Here is a 13,079-nt window from a genome sequence, read left to right on the forward strand (position 1 = left end):
CCGCTCCACGCCGGGGCGGGGCTCGCGCTCCTCGCCGCCTTTCTTCCAGGCGCAAACGTGCTCTGCAGCCTCCAGGGTGGACTCGGGTCCCAGGGCCCCGCCCGCGGGAGAAGTACTCGCGGGCAGAGGCAGAGGTGGGAAGGGCTCCTCTTTCACAGGTGCCGCCTGCATCTTCTGTGTTGGGATACGCCTCTCTCCGCGCTCTCACGTTGTCTGCTTACAGCACCCTGTGCAGAGGTGAGGTGGCCGGCCTCCCTCTGTAGAGCATGTCCCCCAACCAGACTGCGCTGGAGCAGCCGGCTCAGGGCGCAGTACCAGTTTTGGACCCACCGGCATCTTATTTTACTGCTTAAGTACAAAGGTCTGTTCAAGAATTGGTGGTCGCGTTCACCCCGGTTTTCTCTTGTGAATAACTCAACGTTCTGTCAGGCACAGCTCTAGGCCTGCAAAAAGAGATGTTGAAAAGCGAGGGGAGGTGTGTGCGTGTGTGTGTGTGTGTGTAGGAGGGCACAAACAGACGCTCACACCAGAATAGAGCCGTCGCAAGTCGTCAACTCCCAGTTCCTAACGTCGAGGCCTGAGCCTCCTGCGTCGTGCCTGGCGCTCCTCCTTCCCCGGAGAGCAAAGGACAGCTTGCGCGGTTCGAGATCGCGTCGGTCCACGCGGCCCCGAAGGTTCCCAAAGCCGGGCTAGGCCCCCGACCTCCTGGGAGGGCGGCGCAGTCGCCTCCCGGGCCCCCAGCCGTTCGCCCCGGCTCCACGTGCCCCCGGGGTTCCCGCTTGGGCCCGGCCGCCGCCAGGGCGCATTACCCCTTTCCTTCCCCGCCAGTGAGCTCACTTCCTCTCCGCCCGCTCCCTTTCTTCGGCGACAGCTGCTCTCCGCCTGGCCGCCCCGCCGAACGCGCAGCGTTCGGGGCGCCGGGCCTCTTCGGTGCCCTCCCCGCGCTCCAGGGCTCTGATTCTTGGGGCGACGTCTAGCAGCTGAGATTCCGCCAGGGTGGGAAAGGGGAACTTGAAACCTCTGAAAAGAGAGGACATCGCTTCCTTTCGTGGCCGACCTCTGAGCGCCGCCGAATGCGCGCAGCTCCCTTTCCGCCTGAGCTCTGGGAGGTCCGGCGCAACCCCAGAGGTTCATCCGACGCCCCTGGACTCATCTCGGGCCCAGCTGCCGCCTTCTCTCTTTCCTACCTTCCATCCTTCTTTCTTTCTTCCCCCCTCTTTCTCCTTTTAGTTTTTCACTTCATATGCGGGCACATTTAAAATGAAATTTCGCGTTTTAAAGTCGGCAGCAGCAGAAGGAAAATTACAAATTGGATTGGATTTAATTAGCTGGTAATGCTCTCTCACTCCCCTATAATTAAACAGAGATTCTAGTGGTGCTTCAGGGCCCACAAGTGATTATTACAAGCATATTTTACATATACATTAAAAGGTTGTCCCCGGGGTGTATCCAGGATCTGGCTACATTTATCCCGGTTTCCAACCTGAGCGCTGAGGCCAGAGCACTGCTCTACAGCTCTGAAGGATGACTGCGGGGCCTGAGTTTTTTGTTATTATTTTTCTTTATGTTTCTGCGGTTTACAGAAAGATAGCCAACGGCGCCCGAAGTCCCTCATTATTCCCCGCAGCCTCGGGCCCCACTGAGACCCACCTCAAAAAAGCAAACTTTTTTTTTTTTTTTTTTAGCCTGAATCCGTGCAAAACCCCGAGCCATCTTGGTGGTTAGCTACCACAAACGAGGCACATCCAGCCCAGCCTGTACCTTCACCCCGGTAACAGATCGGATCCGGCTATCCCGCAGAGAGGGCCTGTGTTTTCCAATAGACAGCCAAGATTCCCATTTGTAGCTCCGTAACCTCTTTCCTCCCGCGCTCTCCTCTCCCCGTTTCGTCTTTCTCCCACGCGGTGACCTACCATTCCTCCTCCCACTCCCTGCAATCCCTGTGAATCAGCACTAGACCTCTGGCGGGGACCCAGGCTCTCTTGCTCCCACGGACGCAGCCCGCCCGTAACCCGGTACCCCGCGCGCTCACCCTGCGCCCCTACAGTCCCAGTGGCCCCTGACCCCGCCTCCGCCGCCCGGGGGACAGTCTTCTTTAAGCGAAGCGCGTTTTCCTGTGGTCACTAGATCCCCAGAGCGCTTATGATGAGAATTGCTTCCCTTTAGGAAACCCCAGGAGAGGAGGACCTATTCTGGACTGGCTTACAAATAAATAAATAAATTACCATGACAAAGTATTTGTGATGTGAAAACATCGCTTCTAACAACTTCCTTGCAGTCCAATAAAGACGTTCGGGAAATGGTGGAGCTAGGCCTGCTGAATTAACCATCCCCCAATCATTTCTCGCCATGCCTCTTCTACCTCCTGGCCTTCTACACCGTTGCTGTTTTTTTTCTTCGAAATGTTTCCTGCCGAAACTTTCTCTTTACTTATGCCTTTATTTTCCCAAACAAAAAAACCCACTCCCACTGCCGTCGAGTCGAAAAAACAAAAAGATCCCCGGAAATAACTACCTGAAGAGGGGAGATGACCCCTCCCAGCTGCAGTAATTAGTGGCAGCAAATCCCGCAGTTTCTTTGGGCCTGAGCCTTCTTTTCCGTAAAGAAGTGGTTAGACTAGATGAACTGTAAAGGCCCATTTCCATTCTTACATCCAATACTTCTAAGACAAAACTTTTCTTCTGTATTCCTGAAAAATTAAAGTCATGTTTTGTGCCAAAATGCAGATCAGGAGGACATTTTTAATTTCTGAAGGCACCCTCTTTAGTTGGCTCCTCCCAGACCAGACCTCTCTTCTAGCTGCAGAGACCCTCAGGGTGGAGATCACCAAGGGTAAGTCTCCTGAACACAGCCACCATCCAAGTCCATTCTTGGTCACATGATTCATTAGGATCCTTAATCCTCATCAGAGTGCTAGCATCAGCGTCTGTGACCCCTGGCGATTCAGGCACCGCCAGTGAAGCCCCATAAAACGACCAAGAGACTGGCCAACACATGCACACATTAATTAGAGTTATGTGAGTCTTTGACTTCCAGTCTGATGAATAGCTCCAGGGCTGCAAGGGCAGAGGGCTTGGGGTCCTTTTCACCCACCAATGCCCTTTGGTCCTACCAAGGCATCAGTTGAGCACAGTGGGTGATCTGAAAGCTTACCCGCTTTGGAAGGGTAGCTTAACCACAGTAACTAAGGCCAAAACCTTGCAGTGATTGATTTTCCTGAGAAGGCAGGCAAGAATCTGCCCAAAGGTGAGATAAAGAATCAATAGTGTGCTTTTGTTGTTATTACTGCATCTAGTATTATTATGAGAAAGTCAGGGAGAAGCCGAAAGTGAACGGGGCGGGGGGGGGGGGGGGACATGTGTATGGCTATAGTCCATCCAGAAGCCTAAATGCTTCCAACCCCATTTACAAGGAAGGTGTGGTGACGAGGAGCCTGGGCTAGAGCCAAGGTAACAACCACAGATGCTAGCCAGGTACCAGGAGTTCACAGAACACCCCAGAGAGCAGAACTGCTCCCACTCGTGGCAAGGGGCCTTGTACAAAGCACTTTTCCTACAAGTGGTGTCCTCTTCTCCACCCACATCTGACACCTGGATGGAGGATGGTCAGAATCAGCCAGATCTAGGTCAGATCCAGGTCAGACCCCTGTAGCAGGACCCCTCAGCCTTTCAGATGGCTACACTGATGTAACTGAAGGTATTACCTACTCTGTATTGGAAGCTATAACCTATAGCTTTATCTGCATCTCTTTTCAAATCACAAAAGATGAACTGCCTGAGGTCTATCAAGTCTACACATACTTGCCACACTGCAAAATTATCTCAGTGGTTTTGTAATAAAGGTGGATTTCCCAACCCCCCCCACTCTATTTATAACTTATACAACATACTTACAGCCTAGAACACGGGAAAATCGCCTTGTTACTTATTTGATGTGTAACAATTTAGTCCTTTTCAATTTGAGTTGGAGAAGGCCTGCCAAAAAATGAGGAGCTACGTTCCCACAATTTTAGAATTTGGTAACCTCGCTCCTTCTGCTGATTTTCTCCCTCTCCTTCCTCACTTTCCCCTTATACCTTGGTCTCAGTCACAGACAAAAGACAACTCAATTTGGAACCTTAAGAACCTTTTGTTCTGCCTGTGCCTCACCAGCCCCTTCATTGCTGGGTATTTGCAACTACAATCAGGAGGCATCTCATAGCCCGACCAGGCTGTGTTTGGTAGGAGCCCCCTGACGTCCTTCAAAGCTCTCAGGGCTCCCCTCCCCCCATCAGCAGAACAGATGCAACTGGAGTAACCTGCATCATTGTATTTGTTTCTCTGTGCATAAAGAGGTATTGGAAAGATGCACAAGAAATGAGCAACAATGTGTGTATGTGTGTGTGTGTGTGTGTGGGAGGGGGGAGGCACCTGGATAGATAACTGAAAAAGAGACTTTTCACATGTACAATCTGTATATTTTTGAACCATGAGAACATAATGCCTACTCATAAGAAATGAATCTGATCAGGATATATGAGACAGTAGATGCTAAAATACATCCAGACATACTATCACATATTGAGGAAGAGGATTTCATCTACTGAGAATGCAGGATTGAAAAAGAGATAATTTTTTTTTTTGATCAATGGGTCATTCGTTGGAAATCTGACAAGAAAATAAAACTTCTACTGTAGATAGATAAAAATATACTGCTCTTTTCCTCCCTCATCTCCCCAAATGGGGAGATTTGCCAATTTAAAACCATTTGCTGTTCCAATTAAGTCAGGTCACTGAGAACATGGACTTGTAAGACTGGCTGAGCCCAAGTGGAAAGGCTAAGCCAGGCCACAACTGGAAAAAAAGGATTGATGTTCTCTGAAGAGTGTTTGAAAATGAACAGTTTCTTTTACAAGGAAGACAAGACTCTTCCATAGAAATGGCTGCCCCTGGGGACAATACATGCTACACACACACACACACACACACACACACACACACACACACTTACCCTAAGGGTGGGCTGAACACTGCCCCAGGACTTCTGCCCCTTTCCTAAGACTTAACCAGGTGTAAACATTCTTGTTAGGCAAATCCTATCCAGAAAATGTAATGTTTTATACCTAAATGAAAAGAAAAAGGGGGATTAAAAATTCTCTCAGCCATGTGAACTCAGAAATAAAAGTGATGATCCCAGAAGGGAGTTTTTAAAAAATCCACCCACTCCACCCCAGATCATTAAATGTCTGCCTGGATGCCAAAAAGTCTTTAAGTTAGAACTGCTGTGCTCTTCCAGAAATATGTAAATAAACAAATAAATCTATCCTATCAAAGGATGCAGCTCTTGGGTTCACATTGCTTATGTCTCCTGGAACTTTTCCTGTTGCATAGGCCCTGCTAGTAAATAAATTGGTCTCATGGTGAAGGTCAAATTGGAAAATGAAAGGAATTTAAAAAACTGTCTTATTTAACCGCATGGTATATGGACAACCCCAGGAGAAATAATCTCTGCCCTACCTACTTGTGTGTTAATAAATAGGTCCTCCCTTTTTTTTTTTCCCCCAACACATAAAATCAGATTGCTTTTTTCTACAATGAAAGCAGGTGGTTAACTATCTGATTTCCAATGAGGGGTTACTCAGTTATATTGAGAGTTGGAAGGATTTCAGTGGAGCAACCACCAGAAGGAATGGGCCAATGTTTGTGAGACCCAAAAGGGTGGTATTTGGGGGCAACTGCAGGACAGAGAGGAAAGGGAAGGGAGTTGAAACAGCCCTTGGTTTCCCCAGCTGTCTGCGGAAGTGGAAACATATGGTGCCAGGGTGTTCCAAAGATGACGAGGAATCGCGAATATAAAATTATTTTTTTCTACAAGTCATGCCTTCTCCCAAATAAAGACCAACCAACAGGCTGGAGGATTTTTTCCCTCTTCACAGGGAATGACCAGAGGTCACTTAGAACTAATTCTCTCCCTTTTTTTTTTTTTTAGTAAAAATACTGGAGTGATTCTGCAGGCAAGAAAAGTCCAAGGTGCTCCTACTAAAAAACTTCAAAATTGGGCCTGGCCTGGAGGGGAGATATCCACATGGGTTCTTCATATTTCACGTTTTACACACACTCTTTCCTCCAAAGGATATACTTTCATTAGGTCATAAATGTACCAACAGATGAGAGAGGGGAAAGAGGTGTGCCTGAGTTCGTGCGTGCGTCCTTGAGCGCGAGCAACCCAACCCTGCTAGCGGAGGCCAAGGATGGTGAGATGAGGCTGTCTCAGAGGTGCTTCCTAGGGCCTTGACTTCAGTTTCTCAGTTCTTACGTTTTCCCGGGGCTCCACCGGCAGCTCTAAACTGCCTAAAACCAAGTATTTACTTCCCTAAAAGCCACAGGAAGACTTTTTTCCAAGGCGTGCTTTTTCTAGAGGGTTTGTTAAAAAATTAACTCTGGGAAGTTTATTAGTTGGGGTTTCATTGCCTGTGCCTGGGTGGGAGGGAAACAGGTTATTTTGGGCCTTTCATTTCCCTTTGGACCCAGATTCCCAGATTGGAGAGGTTAATCTCCTTCAACACCCAAGGGGCCAGGTTGGGTGCCCTTGGAGGTGAATGCCCTTTAACTCCCAGCTCTCTTTTCCGGACAAGAGAGGTCTTTGCATACAGGGATCACCCTGCCTCCTCTGGACAAGTTGGCTTCTTTCAGTGCATTTCTCAAAGTGAGTTCAGGTTATGCAACCAGCATCAGTGAGCTGGTCTATGGAATCCCAGAAAATGTTTAAGTCCACAGCACAGATCCACGCTTAGAAATTAGTAGCAGTTAAAAAATTATTGTAAAGTACCACCTAGAGGATATATTGTCTGTCTAAGCCAGATGACCAAAACACCCGAACACTGTTTGTTTAAATCACACCCTGAAAGACAGAGAAAATGGTTTCAATAGGAATCTGCAAGCGACAGAGAATAACTGAAGCAATAATTATTGCCCTCTTTTCTGGTTTCCCTTTCCTAAACAAAGCTCTGCTATCAAAGACGAGTTGGACAGTGTGTATTAAAAGGTAAGCAGGTCGCTGTCGTTGAAGCCCAATCACAGTTCGTAGTTCAAGGAGAACTGCCTTTATTTGACACAGTGTATATCCCTCTGCTCCTCCTGGGCTGCCCTGGCAGGAACGCCCCAAGAGTATTTATTTCTAAGGCTGGAAACAAAACAACCAACCCGGTCTGCTGCGTAAGAGAGCGCTCCAAGATGGACTGCGGGAGAAAGGCTTTTTGACCCCTGTGGAAATTAGTCATATTGACAGACGCCGAAGGAAGGTAAATTATCCCCGCGCTGATGTTATGCAGAAGCGCGCCCGGTTCCGACTCCGCAGCGGCGCCAAGGGGGCCAGAGGCTCCCGGTTCTTGTCCCCTAGATTCCGACAAACCCCCACGTGGTTTGTCTGAGCCTGCGATTTCCCCGTGAAGGGTGACGGAGAGAGCGATTGAAAGGTGGTCCAGAGGAAAAGAGCAAGAGAAAACCAAAACAGGGAGGGGAAAAGACAAATGCTGAGCCGGGTAGCGTGGGCAAGCGGGAGAATGGAGGACAAAACGAGCAAAGTCGGCGGGAGGGAGAGAGGGAGGAGGCAAAGAGCGAGAAAACAGCTCGGCTCCAGGCGTCCAGGCCCGCCACTTGGGAGGTCCCGGCCCCAACCCAGGCCTGGCCAACCGTCCCCCCCCCCGGGAGGCTCGCGACTCGGGCGGGGTCACAATTTCACCTCGGTTCCAGGAGAAGACTTAAAACACCAAGTGGCGGGGGCTGCAGTCTGCAAGCAAGGCCCCGCCGTCAGCAGAGGGCCGGGCCGCTGCACAGGAACCTTTTACAAGGCATGTGGGTACAAGAAAAAAAAAAAGTCAAAATAAACCGCTTTCCTGCAGTTGGGGCAGTTAACATAAAAGCTGCCTTCTAGAGGGGACGGGCGGGAGTTTTGAAATTCAGCGTGTTTGGCTTTTGTAAAGCGTTTTGCGGTTTTCTCCCATAGCCAAGTTGGGATTGCAGAGGAAATAGCTGCTCGATTTTTTTTTTGCCCCCCTCGGGAGAGGACTAGACTAAGAATTTCACAGGTTTCCCCCCAATCAGCTTGTGCCTCAAACTGCAAGGAACTGCACACAGCCATATAGCTCATTGCACAAACCGGAGGAGAAGACAGACGTGGCCAGATTATTTTTGATGCAAAATAGGGTCTGGCCATCCCACCTCTTTTCTTTTTAAAAATCGAGGTTGCAAAGGGGAAAGACTGGGAGATGTGAAAAGTGCGGCATCTGATTTCACCCGGGACTGCGACCGAAGGGCTTCTCTCGGAGTAACCCGTGTGGCCTGGGAAGACCCGGGTCTGGACCGCAAAGGGAAGGCGAAATTCACCCGGCCGCTGCAGCGTGACCCCCCGGCCTAGCCCCAGCGCCCGCCCTTGGCTTAAAGGAAAGGACCCCTGGAGCCCGGCCCCGGCCCTGGAGGTGGAGAGGGCAGCCTGCCGTGGGCGGCAAGGCTGGGAAGGCGCAGGCGGCTGGCTCCTCCCGGATCTTCCGCCTGGGTCTGCGGTATTTTTAGCTCCTGTGTTCAGTTCCCTAGGGGGCTCCTTTGGAAGCCTAACGGAGGCTCTCCAAGCAACTGGGGTTGGGAGCGGAGGTGGGGCTGGGAGTGGAGGCAGCTGCAACGGTATTGTGAAGAAGAGATTTCTTATTTTTAAATGAAAACAAAATTCGCTCCCTCTCGGTTCCTCTCCTTCCCGCCGGCCTCTCTCCTTTCTCCGGGTTAGGGCCCAAAGAATACTTTCTACAGTTGAGAGGACCGTGAGAGCAGGGATGAGTGGCGCCCAGGAGCCCGCGCAGGCTCTGGGTGCGGTGCGCTTTGCTTTCCGCCTCTCGTCCCTTCTCTCCTGGCCACTGCTGCTCCCCGGGAGCCGGCCCCGGCTTCCTCCGGTGGGCGGGAGAAGGCCTGGAGAACCCCCGTTGCCTCCGAGCAGGCGGGGCGCCAGACATTTATTTATGAAGTCGTTTATTGTTTTAACGAAGGTTTAAAATAAGTCCCAATGTTTCTGCAACTTAGTTTCCAATCTGAAGGGTCTCTAGAAACTTGAAACTCGGGACCCAAACTGGTCACCCCACGTGGCGAATGTTGATTCTGCAGAAAGCTGCGCCTCGAGGCGATGCCTCTCGCCCGGAGAGAACCCAGTCCAGCCTCCCCTCTCCAGCAGCCGCCAGGACTCCCGCAGCCCCCCTTCTCCCTGCTTTCCACCGCGCTCCTTCCATGGTGGACCGTGCCTGGGTCTGCTGGCTCCCGGAGCTCGCCTACTCGCCGCGTCCCAACCCCAAGAAACACCCACCTCCCCCATTCTCAGTCTCCGCGCTGCCCCTGGAGGGTGCCCGGGCGGGCAGGAGGCACTCAGCCCGGGAGGGGAAAGGAGGGAAGCCGGAGGCAGGCCCCGGGACTCTGCTCCGCCTCCACGCGTCCCCCACCCCCTTCTCCTGCTGGGTGCAGCCCTGTGATTCCCGCCAAGCGGTCAACCCGCGCTGCCTGGGTGCTCCACGGTTGCCTCCGTGCCCCGGACGCCGCGCCCCTACCCACCGGATTTTCTTCTGGGGCCCCTCGGTACTGCGTCTTCGGCCCGGGGCTGTGGGCCGGGCGGACCGCAACCCCCAGGCCCACCAAGTCTGCCCTCAAGGGCCAAGATGCTCAGAGGAAGAGGAATTGCAGAGAAAAAGGAGGGAAAAACCCTTACACGCGCGCGTGCGCGTGCGCGCGCGCGCACATACACACACACACACGCACGCAAAAATAACTTTGGGGTTGGAGTTTTTCAGCTTCACACGAAGCGACCTGGAGTATCTGGAGAAGGTTTTTGAAGACGTTTAGAAGGGAGGGCGAGTTTTCTGCTGAGAAACTCAATCTGCCATACAGTAGCGGCCCCATCTGGGATCTGTCACTGCTGACAGCACCACAGGGCACAGCCGTGATCTTCTGCACAGCTTGCACTCCCCGAAATACCCTCCTTAATCAAAGGGTGTCTGCGCGCCCGAGCTCAGCTGGCCGCACCGGGAGCAGCACAGCCCGCGGATTGCACCCGGGTCCCCGCCCCCTCTCCACGCACACAGCCACGGCCTCTCTCCTCTGCCCAGCACGTTAATTACAGGGGGAAAAAAGACAGAGGCTGATGTCATAGCTCTGAGAAGACCATAAACGTAAAAACGGCATCCTGTGAGAATCCCTGAAAACGACTTTAATGAATAATTTCAGAGACAGTTATGGCTTTGGGTGATTACTGAGCGAGAATATGAAAACCAGATTCGGCGAGCGCAGGCGATGGTCAGGCAGCCTGCAGACCACTTTCTCCCATTAAAAATCCACCAGTTTTTCTTCTTCGCCAGTTCCAGTGACACTTAGGTTGAGTTTTCGGGTTTTCTTCGTTAAACCCCAAAGCAACGTTTTTTTCTATGCCTGCGTTTCTGTATTACCATAACGACAGAAATGTTAGCCCAAGGCAGCAACAACAACAACCAGTTTTAAATTGAAGGCAACCGTGCACTGGCATCAGGGACCATAGGTTTCCATCCTTTTTACAGGGAGGGGTTACAGCCATCTTAATTTAGAATAAAATCTTTTTCTGTTCTTTTCTCTATAGCAATGCACTTAGAGGAGATTGGAAACTTTATCTGTCCCTGGCCAAGTGCGTCGTGTGTGCTAAATGTTTCAGGTGGGGGAGCCGCGGACGACCCCCCGTTTCAGGAGAATCTACAGATCTCCCTGACTCTTTGGTTTTTGTTCATCACCAGATGGAAGGATGATTTAGCCCTACGACAAAGAGCCATGCTTTAAAACATCGGTTGTCTTGGTTACTCCTGATTGGCCAGGCATTAAAAATACTATTTGAGGAAACGCCTAGGGTATTAGTTGTGTGTGGTGGGGGGGGGGGGGAGGAGGCTGGTGAGTACTCTCTGATCCTTTACATAAAATGGTTTAGCTGCCTTTTGCTAGAAATATAAACTAGGACTGTCTGGATCTATAGTTCCTATTGAATCATTCCATCTAATTCAAGCTAAACCTTCATTTATGTTTTGAGGCTGAAAGTATTACAGGCCAAAGCAGTTTTTTTTTTTTTTTTTCCTTCAAGTGGTCTGAATGATTCTCACAACTGGTTATTTGCCTGAGTAGACTCCACCCTAAAGGCAGATTGTGCGGAATCCACTTACCAGCTCTGTGGGAAACTGTTCTTCCAGCAGCCCTGGTCTGCCCCTACCCTCCTCCCCCCCCCCCAGCACGGTTAGGCCTGGGGTCCTCCAAATCATTACGGATACGATCGTCTCAAAGCTTCTTTCCCCACCCCTACACCCTAACAGCAGGACTCAATGTTTCCTCCCCTTGGCTGGAGTAGGGGTGGGTGGAGAGAGGAGCCAAGCTCTCAAAGTGACATTTTTCTTGACTTAGCCCAGGAAATGGACATTTTCCGTTATAGATTACACAAAGACACTTTGGAGTTGTGGTGTATTGAGTTGAGACAAAGAACTGAGAAGGGGATAACGTTTGGGAAGTTTTCCCGACTGGATTTTCTCTTTATTTTTTGATACCCTTAGCCCCCGAAATAGATTTGCTTGTCATTCCGCTCAAATCGCGGGCTGCTTCTTTTCCCCTTTCTGCTGAATCCACCGTAGCCTCTGATTGAACACAGCCTGCCCTTTGCAGCCTGTACGGAAAGAAACAGCCCCTTCCAGGTTTGCTTGGAATCCCTTCGTTGCCCCACGTGTAGAGCAGACACCGTCATGTAGCCAGTTCTCTCCCTGTGGAGGCTTTAAACGATGCAGGCTTCGCCCCACCCTTGCCCAGGCTTAATAAAGCCAACCCCACCCAAGCGGTCCAGTGTTTCACATAGGCCGCAGAGCGAGTGCCGGAGTGGGGGACTCGCTGCGAACCAGTGGGTGTGGCCTCAGGCAGTGGTTCCCGAATTGTAGAATCCAGATCCTGCCTCTGAGTTGCTGAGTCAAATTTCTGGAGAGGGTGGGTGAAATGGGGACTAAATGTGTAATTTTATAACGTTCCCCCAGGGACTTCCGATTACTAGCCAGGTGTAGGGAGCTCAGACGTAACGGGTTCAGGTTTGGTTTTAACCCAGCGCGAAAACTCCGGCCTGCGCCTCAGGGCGCCTGGTCGGAGGTCTGGGGAGTCTGTTCCCTGTTGGTAGGAATGGTAGGAATCAGACAACGACATCCATCCTCTGCCCTGGGCACTGGGACATAGCAGAGAACCAAGCTGCCTCCAGCCATCGTTGCCTTCTCCAGCGGTCAGTGTTTGCGTCAAGGGCAACTCTCACGAGGGAGTAGGTCTAGCACCTTTGATCTCTAGACCCGTTAGGCTTTAACAGCAGGTGCAAAGGCGGCCCCTGGATCAGGCCGCCCGGGAAAGCGTCGCCTTTTGTAATCAGCTCTGCCAAGCTTCCCCGCTAAGCAGAAATTCCTACCATTTTGGCTAAGGCCTGTAGGGGCTGAACGGGTGCCAGCGACGGACGGAGGCAAGCGAGTGGCCCTAAGAGCATCCAGGCTGAGATCCCCAACCCCCTTCTCCTTCCTCCCAGGCCAGCACGGGCAACGCGGCCCGGGCCGCAGCTGTTGGTGTAGGAGAGCAGCGCTCCCGGGCAGGGATGGAAAGGAGCCTGGCAGGACCAGACGTGGGATGCTTTTCCTGGCCGAATGCACCAGACGCAACGAGTTGCAAAATTTAAAGTGGGAAGGGGGCAGTAGAGAGGTTAACCGACCTCGCCTCACCCCAAACAAGGAGAACAAAAACGTCTCCGCCGCTAAAAATACATATTTAGAAAATCCCTGTGCGCAGGCGGGCGGCGCGTTCCAGCTGCCGGCCTGGCCCGGGGAGGACTTGGCCGCGCGGCTGCCGATTACACCCAGCTCGGCTGGGATGGCTCCGAGCCGTCTGCCCTGACGTCAGCGAGGCTCCGGGCCCCGCCACGGCGAGATAGGCGAGCGCTGCCGGGAGCGGGCGCGGCGCTAATCACTCCCAGATGTCCCTAATAGCGGAGATAAAGACGGACGGAGCGCCCGGGAATAAATTTGTAATCAGGGCTCTACCATCTGA

The sequence above is a fragment of the Elephas maximus genome, chromosome 21 (assembly GCF_024166365.1).
Source record: "Elephas maximus indicus isolate mEleMax1 chromosome 21, mEleMax1 primary haplotype, whole genome shotgun sequence".
Taxonomy (NCBI): Eukaryota; Metazoa; Chordata; class Mammalia; order Proboscidea; family Elephantidae; genus Elephas; species Elephas maximus.